The sequence below is a fragment of the Narcine bancroftii genome, chromosome 7 (genome assembly GCF_036971445.1).
Source record: "Narcine bancroftii isolate sNarBan1 chromosome 7, sNarBan1.hap1, whole genome shotgun sequence".
NCBI lineage: Eukaryota > Metazoa > Chordata > Chondrichthyes > Torpediniformes > Narcinidae > Narcine > Narcine bancroftii.
The window spans coordinates 135,113,646-135,129,710 of NC_091475.1; positions in this window are offsets into that span (position 1 = coordinate 135,113,646).

The following is a 16,065-nucleotide window of genomic DNA, read 5'->3' on the forward strand; positions in this document are numbered from 1 at the left end:
TGTGAAAAAGGCAAAGGAGGAAAAACCCAACACCCAACCCCAACCAACCAATTTTCCCCTGCAACCGCTGCAACCATGTCTGCCTGTCCCGCATCGGACTTGTCAGCCACAAACGAGCCTGCAGCTGACGTGGACATTTACCCCCTCCATAAATCTTCGTCCGCGAAGCCAAGCCAAAGAAAGAAAGAAAATAATAAATGACACAACTAATTAAGGAAATTGATTTGTTAACACATGTTGCTTAATATCTTATATTCACTGGGCAAATTAAACAGTACCTGATGATGGAATAAAGCTAGTTATAGCTCTCTTTCCAGTGGCTCATAGGCACTGAGTCTTCTTTACTCCGTCATGGCTGGGATACACTTGCAGTCAGTTTTAGTCAACACATGCTTCTGGGGTCCTTCCCTTCCACTCCAGTTGTGCACTCTCTGGTCAGGGACATTTTCCCTCCGCCTCATTCAGTGAGAAGAGCGGATTGCTGGGAAGGTGATTTGATCTTTGATCCTCTGCAAAGGCTGCTGACAAGGTGTGTGAATATAAAGCATTTATTCTCAGTTACGTGCATCTTTGACATTAAATAGAATGGGGATAGTGCAGTAAAATGGTGGTGTAGGAGATAGGCACATTCACTCTGAACTCACTTAAGTGCAATTAAATATTGTGAATGAGGAAGTACAGCATCAAAAATGACAAAACACTGGGGAGGAATACAGACTGTTGTAGCTCTTTATGTTGGCTCTTAAAAGAGCCTTTGTGGGATGAGAATGAGGAAAGGGTTCAAGCATATGTGGAGGGCCATCTGAATGTCCTTGATGACAGGGACCTGCTTGGAATAAGTGGATAACAGAAAGTGGTGGACTTACAGAGCTTCATCTGGTAAACCTTGCTATTCTTCAGTCCTTGATGGCTGTGTTCTCAGGTCCTGAAGTCCTGTCAATCTTCTACACCAGCCAATGTCAGCATATTTCAAGGTGAAGCAGCTCAGTTGGCTTCTGGTAATGCCTGATATCCCTTTGTCTAACAGATACAGTGAGACACTGGAATTGACTGTTGTATAGTTATGGAGTATATAAGTCACCATGTTCCTGGTGGTGAGATTTTCCACTCTTAAAGTCAATTTGCCTGCAAAATATGTTCAATCCTTGCCACATTTCCTCCTTCAATGGAATGTGACAGGGACCTATCAAATTGTTGTAGTAAAGCTTGGCTACATAGCCTGCAATGTGTTTCCATGACATGATTCTGGTCACGAAGCTTCATTAGAAGTTTCCAGCATGGTCCTGGCAACATTGTTTTGCCTGACAGTCCAAGATTGGTCATGCCCATATTTCCCTTTGCATTTGCTATGTTTGGTGCTAACAACATTAGCCCTCCCAATAGACCAGGATTGATCCTGTCGACATTGGATCCTACAATAGACCAGGATTGATCCTGTTCACACTATATCCCTCAATGGTGCAGGACTGATTCTATCCACTTTGGATCCCTCAATGATCTTGGATTGATCCTGTCCACATTAGTTCCCTCAATGGTCGAGGATTGATCCTGTCCATAATGACTTCCACGATGATCTGAGTTTGACTGTGTCCACATCAGTTCCTCCAGTGGTCCAGGATTGATCCTCCAGTCTTCTAGATTTGTCCTGGTCACATTCATCTTCGACGGTCCAAGCTTGATCTGAGACATATTTCTCAGCTCATAACATAACATAACATAACAATTACAGCACGGAAACAGGCCATTAGGCCCTTCTAGTCCGCACCGAACCAAACACCCCTTTCTAGTCCCACCTCCCTGCACAATGCCCATAACCCTCCATCTTCTTCTCATCCATATACCTGTCCAACCTTTTCTTAAATAATACAATTGACTCCGCCGCCACTATTTCTCCCGGAAGCTCATTCCACACGGCTACCACTCTCTGAGTAAAGAAGTTCCCCCTCATGTTACCTCTAAACCTCTGCCCCTTAATTCTTAACTCATCTCCTCTTGTTTTAATCTTTCCTCCTCTTAACGGAAATAGTCTATCCACATCCACTCTGTCTATCCCTTTCATAATCTTAAATACTTCTATCAAATCCCCTCTCAACCTTCTACACTCCAAAGAATAAAGACCTAATCTGTCCAATCTCTCCCTATACTCTAGATGCTTAAACCTAGGTAACATTCTGGTAAACCTTCTCTGCACTCTCTCCACTCTGTTTATATCCTTCCTATAATTAGGCGACCAGAACTGCACACAGAACTCCAAATTAGGCCGCACCAACGTCTTATACAATCTCAACATCACCTCCCAACTCCTATATTCCATGCAATGATTGATAAAGGCCAGCATACTAAAAGCCTTCTTCACCACCCTATTCACGTGAGTTTCTACCTTCAGGGAACGATGTACCGTTACTCCTAAATCTTTCTGCTCTTCTGTATTCCTCAATGCTCTCCCATTTACCACGTATGTCCTATTCTGATTCTTCTTACCAAAATGAAGCACCTCACACTTATCAGCATTAAATTCCATCTGCCATTTTTCAGCCCACTTTTCTAAGCAGCCCAAATACCTCTGCAATCCTTGAAAACCTTCTTCATTATCCACTATTCCACCTATCTTAGTATCGTCTGCATATTTACTAATCCAATTCACCACCCCATCATCTAGATCATTAATGTATATAACGAACAACAATGGGCCCAATACAGATCCTTGAGGCACACCACTGGTCACCGGCCTCCAACCTGACAGACAATTATCCACTACCACTCTCTGGCCTCTCCCTTTCAGCCAATGTTCAATCCATTTGACTATCTTAAAATTTATACCTAAAGACTCCACCTTCCTAACTAACCTTCCATGTGGTACCTTATCGAAGGCCTTACTGAAATCCATATAGACAAAATCCACTGCGCTACCCTCATCCACATTCCTAGTCACCTCTTCAAAAAATTCAATCAGATTGGTCAAACGTGACCTTCCTCCCACAAATCCATGTTGAGTGCTCCTGATCAGACCCTGTCTATCCAGATGTTTATAAGTACTATCTCTAAGAATTTTCTCCATTAATTTACCTACCACAGATGTCAAACTTACAGGCCGATAGTTGCCAGGCTTCCTCCTTGAACCCTTTTTAAATAACGGAACCACATGCACAATGTGCCAATCCTCCGGTACTATCCCCATATCTAATGACATTTGGAAAATTACCGCCAGAGCCTCTGCTATTTCCTCCCTCACTTCTCTCAATGTCCTGGGGAAGATCCCGTCTGGTCCCGGAGACTTATCCACCTTTATATTCTTCAAAAGCCTTAAAACTACACCTTTTGTAATCTCTATATTCCCCATATTTACCCAATTTGCTTTTTTTATCTCACATCTCCCAATATCCTTCTCCTTAGTGAATACCGAAGAAAAGAAACTGTTCAATATCTCCCCCATTTCTCTAGGCTCCACACACAGTTTTCCGCTCTGATTTTCTAAGGGACCAATTTTGTCTCTAGCTTTCCTCTTACCAATAACATATTTGTAGAACTCTTTTGGATTAGTTTTCACCCTGCTTTCCATAGTTTTCTCGTACCTTCTTTTAGCTTTCCTAATTCCTCTCTTAAGATTCCTCTTACATTCAATGTATCTTTCAAACATCTCCTTAATTCCATGCTTCTTATATCTAATGTACGCCTCCCTTTTTCTTCGAACCAAGTTTCCAATATTCCTTGAAAACCACGGCTCTCTCAAACCTTTTGCCCCTCCTTTTAACCTAACAGGAACATAAAGCTTTTGCACTCTCAAAATCTGATCTTTAAAAGACTTCCATCTCTCTACTACATCCTGCCCATAAAACAAATTGTCCCAATGCACACCCTGCAAGTCCTTTCGCATCTCCTCAAATCTAGCTTTTCCCCAATCAAAAACCTCAATCCTTGGCCCTGATTTCTCTCTTTACATAATGACATTGAAGCTGATGGCATTATGATCACTGGACCCGAAGTGCTCGCAAACACTAACCTCCGTCACTTGACCCATCCCATTTGCCAACAGTAGATCTAACACTGCTCCTTCTCTGGTCAGCACCTCTACATATTGTTGTAAAAAACTATCTTGCACACATTTCACAAACTCTAATCCACCCAGTCCTTTGACATAATGTGTTTCCCAATCTATATGTGGAAAATTAAAATCTCCCATAATTACAACCCTGTGCTTATCACAAATATCTACTATCTCCCTACAGATTTGCTCCTCTAGGTCTCGGTCCCCTCCGGGTGGTCTATAATACACCCCTACAAGTGTAACCTCTCCTTTCCTACTCCTCAGTTCCACCCAAATAGCCCATGTGGACCTGGCCTCATCGCCAAGTTCGCTGCTCCACTGGCATGGTCCTGACCTCATGGACCCCTCTAAAGATTTCAATTTGGCGAAGATATACCTGACACATTGACTGCTCTATTGGTCTCTGGTTGATCCAATCTTCATTGTCACCTCAGTGTTCTTGCACTATCCTGCACACATTGCTTCCTCTGGATGCCTGTTTATGTCCTGGCCACTTTGCTTCCCTCAATGATTCTGGATGTGTTCTAGCCACATTTCCTGCTCAAGTATGTCCACGACATAGTCCTGGTCACAGTGCCTCATCCAAAGATTCCCTGTTGTATTCCTGACTACATTATCTCTTCCATTTATGGCATATTGGTCCATTCTTTGGTCCCATGTGTGTCCATTTTTTGTGATCTCCTCCATTGTTCCAGCTAGTTGAGTGGTGTCACAGCAACAATCTTGCATTCAACATTAGCAAAACCAAGGAGAGGATTGTGGACTTGAGGAGGAATTCAGGAGAACACGAGCCAGTCTTCATCGAGGACTCAGCAGTGGAGAGGATCAAGAAGTTCAAATTCATGGGTGTCAACAACTCTAAGAATCTGTCCTGGAGCCTCTCCCCATGTCGATGCAATCATGAAGATGGCTTTGAGGATTTTGAGGAGATTCAGTATGTCACTGAAGAATGTCAAATTTTTCTACAGGTGTACCATGGAGAGCATTCTGGTTGGTTGCATCACTGTCTGGTATGGAGGTGCCAACTCTCAGGACAAGAAAAAAACTCAAGAGTGTTGTTAACTCACCCTGCGACATCTTTGCACTAGATCACTCCATCAAGGACTTCTACAAGAGGCAGTGTCTTAAGAATGCAGCTCTCTCCTCAAGGATCCTACCACCTGGCTACACCCTCTTCACTCTGCTACCATCAGGAAAAAGGCACATGAGCCTGAAGATTAGCATTCAGAGGTACAAGGATAGCTTCTTTCCCTCTTCCATCAGATTCCTGAATAAACAATGAACCATAGACCCTGCCTTACTTTGACGTTTCCTTGCATTCGTTTTTATTTATTTTGTAAGGTGGTTTCCACTGTGATGATGCTGCAAATCGATCACAAAGTTTGATACATTTATGACCATAAATTCTAATTCTAAATCTGATTTTTCATGGCCTCCTCCATTGGTCCCAGATTGCTCCAGTCTTCCTGCCCTCCTCCATTGATCACATTAGTGGTGACTTTGTGGCCTGCTCTATTGGTCCAGTCTTCATGGCCTCCTCTACAGGACTTGGATTGATGCCTTCCTCTATTGGTCCTAGATTAATCCATTTCCCATTGTTGAAGATTAGACCAGTGAATCTACGTGGTCTCTTCCATTAGTCCCAGATTAGTTCAGTCTTTGTGGCCTCATTTACTGCTCACTCATTGGCCCATTTTTCATGGGCTCCTCCATTATTCATTTATTAGTTGTAACTTCGTGGCCTCCTCGCCGTCTACTCTATTGGTGCAGTCTTCATGGACTTCGCCACTGCTCCCAGATTAGTACATTCTTCATGGCCTCATCCATTAACCCTAATTGGTTCAGTCTTCATGCCTCCTCTATTGGTCTAGTCTTTGTGGCCTCTTCCTTGGTCACACATTGGTTTAATGGAGGAGTACACACAGAATGGCCCAGGCATTCACAGCCTCTCCATTCATTCCAGATGGGTCCAGTCATCATGGCTTTCTCCATTGGTGATAAATTGGACTGTTCTTTGTGGCCTTCTCCATTGGTTCGATCTTCATGACCACTTCCTTTAGTCTAGTCTTTGTGACCTCCTTCAATGGTCAGTTTTTATGACCTCCATTGCTTGCAGCTTGGTTCCGGCTTTGTGGCCACTTCCATTGTTTCCATATTGGTGGCGTCTCATTGCCCCTCCTATGATCCAGTCAACATGACCCCCTCTATTGGCCCAGTTTGGTCGAAGCTTCATGGCCTCTGCCATTGGGATGATTTTGGTCCATTTTCTATGGCTTCTTTCTTTGCTCAAGATTGGTCCAGATTTCATTGCCTCCTCCACTAATCCTAGATTAGTGGAGTCTTCCTGGACTTCTCCATTGATTATAAATTGGTCAAGTCTTCATGCAATTGTTTGCAATATGATCCAGTTTTAATGCCCTGTTTTCTTGGTCCCAGATTGATCCAAACTCTATGGCTTCTTCCACTGGGTCCAGCTTGGTTCAATCTTTGTGGCCTCCATTGGTCCAATTTTCTTGGCTATCTCGGTCTCAGATGGATCCAGTCTCAATTGGTAACATCTTTGTGGTCTCCTCCATTGGTCCCAAATTGTTAAAACAGTAAAATCACACCGACTTTGCTCCCTCAGGCATATATCTGGACATTTTATCACCTCCAATGCTCTTAATTTGTTTTGAACACATTCTCTCCTCCACAGCTTCCCAGTGTGTTCCAAAACACCACATCTTATCTGATGGTCCTGGATTAATTGCCAAAACAGCAACAAGGTGAATGTATTTGCTCAGATGCTTGAGAGAGTTTAGCATGAGCACATCATCAGATTCAAAACGGTGACTATAGATGCTGTTGTAGTTGTCAACAAACAAACATCACAATAGTAAAATAATGAGCATCTTAGACCTTTGAATTCCTCTCTGTTTCTCTTCTTGCTGTAGTGTGTTTTATTTGCTCTATTTCTGTATGGATCATCATGCTAGATTGCACACTAACCCAAAATTTTGGCTATTCTTTGGAAAACAAATGTGAATGAACTTGAGCTCCTTTACCTCTTTCCTTTTCCATAGCTCATTCCTGGTAATCTTGCTTCCAGGAAGGTCTTGGCTTTGTTTCCTACGATTGTTTGGGTTTATCCTGGCCATTTTACTTCCTACAATTCTCTATCTCCCAGGCACATTGTCTCTTCTGATTGGTCGTGGCCACATTTCCTTCTCCAATGGTGCAATGGCCTAGAAGGCACGTGAACTTCACCACTTCCTCAGATTCCAGAGTAAAAATGCTGTGCTTGCAACAACTTTTATAGATAAACCATCAATAAAATCCTGTTAGGATGGACAAATGTAGCATGGAATCTGCTCAGTCATAGAATATGAGATGTTGCTAAAAGAGTTCAACCATCACATAAGGCTCCCTCCCCTCCAACACTATTTATAGGACTCACTTCCTCAGTAAAAGGATCAATATATGTAATTACTCATCTCATCCAGGTTTTTCTCCTTTCTCCCTCCTCCAGTCAGAAGAAAAATTCACATTTCTGTAATTCCACACCACCACATTCAAATTACTAACAACATTACTGCTACTGCACTCATGAGCAAACATGAAAACGGTAAAATCACTTTGCTCCCCCATCCAGGTTACATTGTCTCCACCAATTCTCTTGACTTGCTCTGATCATGTTGCATTCACTGAATCGATCCTGGCATGTTCGTGGACACATTGCCGCCTCCGATGTTCCTGAATTTGTTGACACAACAGCAAGAAAATGCACTCTCTCCTCTATTTTTCCAGATAATTGTAAAAATTCATCATGGACCACTTTACAGATGCACCAATCCAAAATCCTTCAAGGACACATCATTGTGTGGCACAAGAATCACTCTGCTCTGGACCACAAGAAACTGTGGAAGTGCTTAATGCAGCACAGGCCACCAGAAAATGTTGCTCCCATTCCATTAAGTCTATTTAGGCATCAGTACGAGAGAACACAACCAATATATTGAATGATTCAACCCCCACCAGCAACCTCCCATTTTCCTATCTTTTGACAGGACCTGCTCCGCGGTGCAATACAACCAACTGCAGGTGCTGCACGACACCCTTAATCACCCGGGCGTCACATGCCTGTACCATTTCATCAAGTCCCAGAACCTCCCCTTCACCATCCAAAAAGTTGGAACCATGACAGAGTCATGCAGGGTCTGTGCGGAGTGCAAACTTTCTGCCCACCACAGGCCCACATTGCCAAGGCCACTTAGCCCTTCGAATGGCTTAGCATCAAATTCAAGGCCTCCCTGCCTTCCATGAACAAAAACGTTAGTTCTTCATGGTTGTAGACCTTCACTATCCCTTACCCTGACACCTCCAAAGCCATTGTTATCAGGGCACTGACGCAGATCTTCACCATGTTCGGATACCTGGCATTCATCCACAGTGATTGCAGGTCTGGCTTCATGAGTGAGGTGCTGTGCCAGTACCTGGTAGCACTGGTATTGCAGCTAGTCACACAACTAGCTACAACCCAAGGGGCAACGGGCAGGTGAAGTGTGAAAACGGGGTGATCTGGAAAGCAGTTCTCCTGGCCCTGAGATCCAAAGGCTAGTCTGTTGACTACTGGCAAGAGGCCCTCCCCGAGGGACCTCATGCCATTAGGTCGCTCTTGTGCACAGCTACTAATCAGGCCCCTCATGAGTGACTTTTCTCGCTCCCCAGGAAATCCTCCCTCCCAGCTTGGCTCACATCTCCGGGACCTGTGCCCCTCTGCCAACCTGTGTGGGCCCACAAGTCCAACCTGCTGGTAGAACAGGTGTTCCTCCTCCACACCAACCAGAACTACGCCTATGTCAGGTAACCCAGTGGCCGTGAGGACACTGTCTTGACCAGGGATCTGGCACCAGCAGGGGCTCCACCCCACCCCTAAACCTCATGACTACATGGTCCAACCTCCCCACCATGGGTACCCATGGTCCACCCAGGATTCGGGGGATGACCTCCTCCAGCAGGCCCCACTCCTAGTGAAACAACTCCGCCCCCCCCCCGCCCATGGACTGACATACAATTAGACACCACACTGCCCACACTGACACCCTCGAAGGCTACACCGGACCCAGCCAACCCTCAGGCAATCACACTCTCGCCAACCTTTGACCAGGAGCCAACCCTGTGATGGATCCAGACACTCCGACAGCTGTCGGACCACCTGAATTTGTAAATACCACCTGGCACCATTTTACACACCCCTCCCCCTGTACTTAATTTTAAGGGGGTGAATGTGGTGATATGACCATCAGCCGACTGGAGGGAGCGATCTCTGCACCTGCAGGAAGACCAACTAAGGGGCTGACTCCACCTGGCTAGTTGTCAATCAACCAACCTGACTAAAAACTTGAGCCAGTCACATGGGGAGCACCAAGGCTTGAATTGGTGTTCAGACTTTTACTGCAATAAAACCTGTTGTACAGTCTTTTGAGTTTGTGCTTGCTTGCTGCTACCTCAGTGCACCACATACACTGTTTGATCAGGGGCCATTTGAAGGAAACGAGACTTGGAAAAGCATCTCTTTGAAGGAATATTATGCTAAAGTGGCCTCGTGTGTTGATAGAAAATTCGTTTGATTTCTCTCTCTAAGGAGAATGAATATACCCCATTGTGGCCAAAGGAATGGTCTCTTTTGAAGGGGGATTAGTGTGCCACATCATGACCAAAAGGGAAGGACACTAATTTGGCTGATCCACAAAAGGGTTCCGGAAGATTTGTGAAAAATCACTCACTTCATGTGCCCTAAATAAAGGAGAGTTTTGATTGTCAATTATCTGAAAATGACATATCTTTTGAAGCACCCCGACAAGGATTTTGTGAGTTTACAACAGTCTGTCATCCCATTCTCTCCTACCTACTCCGTGATTTCTACTTTGATCAATTTAAAGCCTACATGTCAACACTGGATTTTCTGAGACTGCACTTTGAACTGATGTTGCAGAATTGGGCCTGAACTGTAATGGTTTGGGATATTTTGCACAGACATATATGTATGCGCACACATACAAACAGACACACAAGTATAGTTGCACATAGTTAGAAATCAAGTTTAGATAAAGTGTTATATAATCGGTAATTAATAGTAAAAATATTATTTTAAATTTAACAGAGTATTGGCTAATTTATATTGCTGCTGTCCAGTACATAACGGTTGTCACAACAGTAAGAAGATGCATCCACACCTCTACTTCCCCAGATGCTTGTGAAAATACAGCACAAACATGGCTCCCTCAGTGCCTGGCAAATGAATTGCTCTGCCTCAGACTACAAGAAACAGTAGAAGCATCGAAAGCAGTTCAGACCATTGCACAAACTTCTTCCCTGTCCATCAGTTCCATTTACACATCTCCAAAAAAAACCATGTTAAATAATTCATTATCACTCAGTGACTCCTATTGGGAATCATTCTGTCAGGAAGAATCAGAATTTGAAGCTGAAAACCATCAGATACAAACTGACTATAAATCTAATTATTCATTACAAACCATCATCATTAAATCACATTTCCCTTGCTTCAATGTAAAACATCTTTACATTTCTGCACTTTCTAACATGTTTTATTGGTCATATTTATGCATGTGTTGACTTGCTGGACTGCACACAAAAGTAATCTTTTGCCTGTACCAATAATATCGAATGTGAACTGGAGCTGATGGATATCTCACAGGTCAGTCATGTGCATCTTAACCTCATCAATGGTCTGGCTATCATCACTCCACCCATTGTTCCAGGTCAATCTTAGCTGGGTCCTGACCACTTACCCATCACCAAAATGCCAGTTTGTTCCTATTATGGTTCTGGAGTCCTTGATGTGATGGATAATAAAGCCTGCTAAATCCTCTATTTCCTTGAATGCCCAAGTAAACTTTTCATGAAAACTGTTCCATCAACAAATTTAACAAATGCATTGTTGATAGAATCCTGTCAGCATGCATACTGTGATGGCCAAGGAAGTTCAATAACCTCTCTGTGTCCTCATAAGCCCAAGTAAAAACATTTATCCCACAACAATTTTTCCAGATGTACCATCAATAGATTCCTGTTAGGATGTGTTAGTGTGGCACAGGATCTGGTCAGTCATAGAATACGAGATACTGCAGAAATGGTGAATGCAACTTCAACCATCACACGAAGCTCCTTCCGTTACATAAACCTCTGTGCATGCTCCACTGCCTCAGTAAATTGATCAACATATAAAATTATTCATTCCATCCTGGTCACTGTGTTCTTCCTCTTCCAGTTGAGAATAGAATTCACATTTCTGAAATTATGCTCCACTACATACCCAAATAGTATGTCACATGCATGGATGAACATCATATCAGTAAAGTCACATTGACTTTGCTCCTCTGTCCTGGTCTCATTGACTCCACCAATGCACCTGACTTGTTCTGATCACATTCCCTCCTCTGAAGTTCACCCAACGTGTTCTTGGATACCTTGCCTCCTCCAATGGTCCTGAATTTGTTGCAACAGTAAGAAAATGCAAACACTTCTCTACATCTCCAGACGCTTATGAAAATTCACCATGACCAGAGCACCTCAACAACTTTTACAGGTGTACCATTCAAGAATCCTGCAAAGACGCATCAGTACATGGAACAGTAACTGCTCTGTCTCAGACTACAAGAAATATCAATTTTAGTGCAGACCATTACACAAACTTCCTCCCTCTCCATCAATTCCATTTACACATCCCAGAGAAAAATAAACATGTTAAATAATCCATCCCCCACCAGTGACTCCCCATTTTCCCCTCCTTCTGTCAGAAAGAATCACAGTTTGAAGCTTCTCGCCATCTGATCTGACAGGATTCACTGAAACAGATGACGTCATGGGAACTGCCCCACCTTCACTGTAAGACATTCAGGAAGTGGTCAAAGCATCACTGATTGACGCACAACCTTTCTCCTTTCCATCTGTACAATTTGCAGCCTCAGAAAGATGGCTGTTGCACTCAAAGACTCATCCCACCCTAACCACATCCTCCTGAGATTTGTAATCTTGAAATTATCCTAATTAAGATAACTTCAGTTACATTTCCTTCTCGCTACCACCTTCAGAATTCAGCACCTCCTGGTTTAAGAATAGATTTGCTTTTCCCCGAGCAGCTGACAGGCTCTTGACCTTCCACATGTTACTCTGAAACCAACTCCTCCTGGTCCATCACTGAAATAATGCTATATCATTATCCATAAATTGTAACCTGTCCTTTCATTTTGCAGTTATTTCATTTATACTCTTGTTGATGCATCTGATATATTTGTGTGGCTGCAGCAGGTGAGAACTTCAGTGCATTTGTGTAATGTAGATAACAATAAAATAATGCTCAATCACACACCACTAGATTCTGAATAGTTAACTTACTGCTGCTGTCACTCAAGAAATAAAATAATGTTGCCTTTGCTCAATTCCTAACGATACATTTGAATCTCTGAGGTCTCGACTATGTTTGAATTGCAGTAGTTATAATTAGGTCGCCTTGCTGCATTTCACACAAAACAAACCTTTTCAGTGCATGCCGATACATGTGAAAATAAAATTTAACTTGAGCTTAAGGTATTTTTTGTCTTTATCTTGCCTCAGATTGGATTTGGGCACATTGCCTCCTCCGGTGGTCTGTATTTGGAAAAGAAATAGCCAAGAAAACACACAGACATGCAATTCCTCAGATGACTGAGGAAATGTGGTATGGCCCTGCATTCCTCACATCTGTCAGAGATGGACATTCAAAAGCATCCTGCTCAACTCAAAAGTAGAAGATATGTGGGGAACTTAGCCCAGATAATCACACTTGTGTCATTTCCCAACATCTACACATCCACCTGCTTGAAATAAGCAGCCACATGGGGACTCATCCCACCCTAGCTGCACTCTTCTTCCTTCTATCATGCACCAGATACAACCACTAATCTCAAAATCCTCAACAATGACTCTGATCCCACTTGGCACTCTGCACTGTCTTTTACTTCCTGTATATATGAATGGGCACTCTTGTTTGAAGGCACACTAAAAAAAAATCACTTCACCGTACCTCAGTATATGTCACAATATAATTGTTTTTGCATTGGAGTCTTCTTCCTGCTTCAGCTTATCTGGATTGCTCCTGTCATTATTGTCTCCTCTGATGGTCTAAGATTCATTGCCTTCTCCACCTGTGAGCCTGGATTAGTTGATGTGATAATTAAAAAAGAAAAAATAGCTCTTCTTTTTCTGTTAACTGTGAAATTTCAGCACTTTCCCAAAAATCGCTAAATTACTTTTATCAATGCAATGCAACAAAAGAAAAATTCTGTCAGTAAGCATCACTGAGATCCCTGGAAACTGCAGAAAGTCCTGATCACACCTCCATCAACACATCCCACTGACTTAACTTGATGTAACAGCCAAAGTGAAGACCTCTTCCCACCCCAGCACCATTCTTCTCCCTGACTGTCAGGAGGAAGAACAATATTATGAAAGCACACAGCAAATTCTGAGGAGTTACAATGTCACTGCCATCACAATATTGAACAAAACACTTAAAATAATGTTGTTCTTGTTCTGTTCCAGAAGTTCTCACCTCTTTGTTCTATATTTTATTTGCTGTACAGATGCATGCATTGTCTTTCTAGATTTATGCACAAGTCCAATATTTCACTGTACCATGGTATATGTCCTAAAACTGAGCTTGAGCCATCTTCAGCTTGTCCTAGATTGGAGCGGATCACATTGCCTCCTCTCAAGTTCAAGTGGATTATTATCATAAAGTACAAATGGACAAAACAGCATTCTTCGGTCCTTGGTATAAAAAACGTGCAAGCATAGTCAAAGCACATACATTTGCAAGCGCTTTACAGTATATGTAGTACATACAGTATATAAAAATAAAGAAATATTGTGAAATAATAGTGGAGTGCCAGGGGGATTTGTATGAGCAGTTCATCAGACATTCAACAATTTCACTGCCCATGAGAAGAAATTGTTTCTCAGCTTGGTGGTTCTGGCTCTGATACTCCTATATTTCTTTCCCAATGGAAGTAACTGGAATATGCTATGTGCAGGGAGGTGGAGTGAACGACCATGTTTCGAGCTGATCATATTCCCTCCCTCTGTGATCTTGACAATATGGCAGCTCACCTACTTCTTCAGACCCTGTGAAAGTTCAGAATGCTCCCTCCCTACATCCCTCAACAAAGGGATGTGTTAGCGTAGCAGTTAACACAACATTGTTACAGTGCCAGCTGTCTGTAAGGAGTTTGTACATTCTCCCTGTGTCTGCAAGGGTTTTCCACAGGGGCTCCAGTTTCCTCCAACTGTTCAAAAATGTACTGGGAATTGTAGGTCAATTGGGTGTAACTGGGTGGCACAAGTTCGTGGGCCTGTTACCATGCTGTATATCTAAATTAATAAATTTAATCTTTAAAAAAAACAACTCTTGTATATTCAAACTTGAAATACTCCTGTAAGGAAGCATCAATGTATGGCAAGGGAAGTATTCCACCCTGGATCATGAGAAGCTATAGAATGCTTCAAATACAGCTCAAACCATAATAAAGCTCCTTCCCCTCCATCAATTCCATCCAATTAGCCAACCTGTTAAATGTTTCATTCTATCCTGGCCATTCTCTTTTCTCTCTCCCATCAAGAAGAAGATACAACAGATTCAACAGTGAATGAATAAAAGTCTCAATTGTAAAATCACATTACCCTTGCTCCATTCTAATTGATCTCCTTCTAAATATATTCTTGGTATAGTATATTACTTGCTGGAAGGCATTGCTTGACTTTCTGGATACAATTTAAAAAAAGCAATGTTATTACATGTTTTCCCTCCTCCGAGCTCAAACCTGGCTACCTTGCCTCGATGTTCCCAGTTTTTTTCTGGCCACATTCACGCTGCCAATGGTTACAACTTTTTTCTGATTCTTTCAAGTCTTTATTATTGATGGTTCAATCCTAAATTCAATGTTTCCATATCTGTACTGGACACTTTGTTCTGCAGATAGTTCTAGCTTGGTCCTGGGAAACATGCCTTCTCAGAAGATCCCAGATTGGTCCTATTCCCATTGTCTTCTCCAATAGCCATGGATTAGTTGTTGTAATTGTCATGGAAGAACACCAATTCCTTGACTTCCTCAGTTGTCAGAGAAGAAAGAAAATTCAGAATGAACACTACTCCTTAACAACTCTGCAGATGGAACATTGAAAGAATCTTGTACGTGTCAGGGAAGTTCTCAACTACAGACTACAAGACACTTCTGTAAAGGGTGAATGCAGCTCTGATCATCACACAGACCTTGTTGCCCTCCATTTACACTATCTGCACATCAAGAACGGTTCCCCCCTCCTACATCTCAGGATTTTGAACATCCCTTTATGTCATTAAGTATAAACTACTCCAGATCAAAAGATCCATCTCCACAATGCTATCATTTTGCATAATCTTCAATGAATATTTATCTTTCCTTTAAATTTATTATCTTTTTCTGTCTCATGGCAAATTGTAGAGATGCATGGTATTTCAGCTGATGCATTGGCCACAACAAAGAAGTTAATTCCATCTGTGCCCTCCATAATGTTTGGAACAAAGTTTTTTTTCTTTTATTTGGTCCTGTAGTCCACAGTTTTAAATTTGTGATCAAACAATTCACATGTAATTAAACTGCACGTTCCAGATTTTATTCAAGGTTATTTGTATATGTTTTGGTTTAACCATGTAGAAATTACAACACTTTTAATTTCAAGGCACCATAAAGTTTGGGACATTTGGCTTCACAGGTGTTTGTGAGTCCTCAGGTATATTTAATTGCTTCTTTGGTACAGGTACAAGAGTGCTAGGCTTGTCTCTAAGCTTTTAATCTCTTTTAAGAGTCTGCAATTTCCATTTTTCAACACGAGGACCAGGGTTGTGCCAATGAAAGTCAAATAAGCCGTTATGAGACAGAAAAACAAGAATAAAACAGGAAAAGACATCACTCAAATCTTAGGATTGCCACAGTCAACTG